Source organism: Branchiostoma floridae, chromosome 3, assembly GCF_000003815.2.
Source record: "Branchiostoma floridae strain S238N-H82 chromosome 3, Bfl_VNyyK, whole genome shotgun sequence".
In the NCBI taxonomy this organism is placed as follows: Eukaryota; Metazoa; Chordata; class Leptocardii; order Amphioxiformes; family Branchiostomatidae; genus Branchiostoma; species Branchiostoma floridae.
In genome coordinates, this window is record NC_049981.1 from 7,384,436 (window position 1) to 7,387,209 (window position 2,774).

Sequence of the window (2,774 nt, forward strand, 5' to 3'; positions counted from 1 at the left end):
CTGACCTTGCAAAGGGATGCCTGGATTGTCCCAGCACTTTGAGGAGCTTATAATGACTTGGACTGGCTTCTCTTTCCATCTGCAGTTGCAACTACTATGTCTGCAACATTAACAACCAACACATCAATCATTAGATAATACAAACATTACACATAAGAAGTTGCAGTTTCCATACCCCAAACATCAGACAAGAAATACAAACAAAAAAACACAACAAGAGTCCGTAGGACACAATCCTCCATGAAGTAATGTTTGCTGTTGACGTGTCTACGGTGTTGGCCAAATGTCAGACCAATCCATCAAAAGGATCTTGATTCATTGGTGCAAAGAAAAAAAAACTGACGGAAACAAGTTCGTCTATGTATGAAAAAAAAAAACTCATCTTAACATAACAAAGGATATTGTAGCATTTGCTCATAAATCATGTAAATGAGGCCCAAAGAACACAGTGTATCACATAGAAGATATAAAGTCTTATTCATCTTATCAGACTCAGCTGAAGTAATCATTGTGTAATTATATTGACAAGAATGATCAAAGAAGTACACTAGTAGAAGATATATCAATACAGTATACAGTATGGCTCCAAGGAGTGTGGATGATATACTAGTACTAGTATGACTGTGATGAGAATACTGACCTATGGTGTGCTGGTACAAAACTGTTTCTTCTTATTGGACTGGCCCAGACCTGAAAAAAATCAGTAGACTGGATGTTGGACTGATTCGAAAAAGAATAGATTATATCGGCAGCCAACAAGTGGGCTCGCATGGCATATTTGGCAGCATGTTTTGCTGGGGACCAGAAGGTCTCGGATTCGAATCCTGCCGTGGCACCAATCTTGTGCCCTTGGGAAAGGCACTTTACGCTTCACTCAGGTGAAAATGAGTACCTCGCTTTGGCTTGGGACGTCTTTTGGATAGGACACTAAATGGAGGTCCCCCATTTGAGGAGAGCCACACCTCGCGCATGTTAAATAACCAAGAACAAAGAATCAAGTCAGTGTGGCCTATGTCTGAGAATTAAGGAAATAATCAGTATTATATTAAAGAGATCACAATCTGCGGGATTGGTTAGTATAAGAAGGCAAATAAGCATCTTCAAACAGGTATCACCTTTACGTAGCATATACATAATGATATTAATAGCTCAACTTCAAAATGTACAGTCCATGAAAATGCAGAGCAAAATCACAGCATAATTGAATTTACTTTTATATGTGAACATTGTAAACTGTATCATTGTAAATTCTAATTGAAGATCGAAATAAACAAACAAACATACAAACAAACATGGAATCGGCCTTGAGAAATTTCCTTTTAGTTCTACTGGTGTGTGATTGTATGTCCATCAGGCTATGCCAAATTAGTCAACTCCATTATATATATATACAAGTTTAGATCAGACTATATATAAATATAAGTTTTGCATAAGTAAAGTGCACCGGTACCTAGCCCTGGTTGTCATCTCTGTCACATATTCCATGTGCAGAGAGTCCTGGTCAACTAAGTTATAAATGCAGAAATGTTCGCGGTGGTTTTATGTTCGTGGTTTTCGCCGTGGTCACTTCACCATGAACTTAAAACCACTGGAAACATTTTTGAATCATAGTTTTTGACCACAGTCTATGGCGCTACTGAGAATTTAAAACCACCGCAAAAACTCCATTTTCCCGCTAACGCGAAATTAAATCCCTGCAAACTTAAATGCATTTACAATATATCATTCTTTATTAGGAGAATGAGAGCTGTCTGTGGATTCAGGACCAATGATTGTTTATAGCAGGGGTAAAAACTAGTAACCACGCAATCACACTCTTGAAACAGTACAGTACTGTAGCAAAAAAAAATGTATATAAATTTGTAGTGGCATCATTTCAGTGACTTCTTTTCTTTTATATTATAGAGAAAATTGTAATGTAAGTTCCTGAGAAGTATATCAGAAGAAAATGTTTGCCAGAAAAGCGAACAACAGTGTAAGCGACTGACCCCTCTAACAGTGAGATAGTGTTAGTGAACCTCCCCCTGACGAGTGACTTGACAAGCCCGCCAAGATGTGGGAGCGAAACTCCAGTCATAACCATTTCCCTCTCCAAACGAGCACGTTTCATGTACTACAAATATAATAGACGAGTGAACATCCAGTAAACACATATTCTGATCTACATGCTGTTCTTCAAAGTGTTGTTTGTTTTCAGAAAAAGGTTTTTATACTCCGCATGGCAAAAATATCAAGTTAGCCACATAGCCTTGGGTCACCGCGCGTTCTCTAACGTTAAACCTTTTTTCAACCTCCTTGTCTGAAAAAACTAAATAATATCGTACCTGTGACGTATCCCAGCTGAAAACGGGTCCTGGTGCTGAATCTGGTACTTGGTTTCTCCGAAAATATAGACTTAAAATGGGGCAAAACTTGTAGCTAGACAAGAAAACTGTGGATTCAAACCAAGCTCAATTTAAGTTTCAAACTCAAACAGAAATGAGACCGCACAACATCGATATTCATCCGCGACTGGAGAACTCAGAGCGCGCAGAGGGAAAGTAGTGCGGATAGAGAGTTCTAAAAATCATAAGGAAACTTTGGGTTGGATTTTTAACTATCCATAAAATGTAGAAGTTGATGGTGAAATGGAGAAATCTGTATATATGACATGATGCTATCTGTTGTTTCAAATAAGAGTGAAGAAGAGGCTGCAGTACATTTGACTACCGCGTGAGGTGTTGATGACAAAATACTACCACCCCGGCCCCAAAAAAGCGGAAGAGAGCATTTGC

At 38.6% G+C, this 2,774-nt stretch overlaps 1 long non-coding RNA gene across 1 annotated transcript; it reads right to left on the bottom strand.

Moving 5' to 3' along the window:
- Positions 1 to 11: 11 nt before the first annotated feature.
- LOC118412494 lies at positions 12 to 2,478 on the bottom strand. Its single transcript, XR_004830775.1, has 3 exons — positions 2,325 to 2,478; positions 641 to 690; positions 12 to 100 (listed from the first exon to the last, which is right to left on the bottom strand). It is a non-coding gene; the product is annotated as an uncharacterized LOC118412494 (long non-coding RNA).
- Between the last annotated feature and the right edge of the window lie 296 nt (positions 2,479 to 2,774).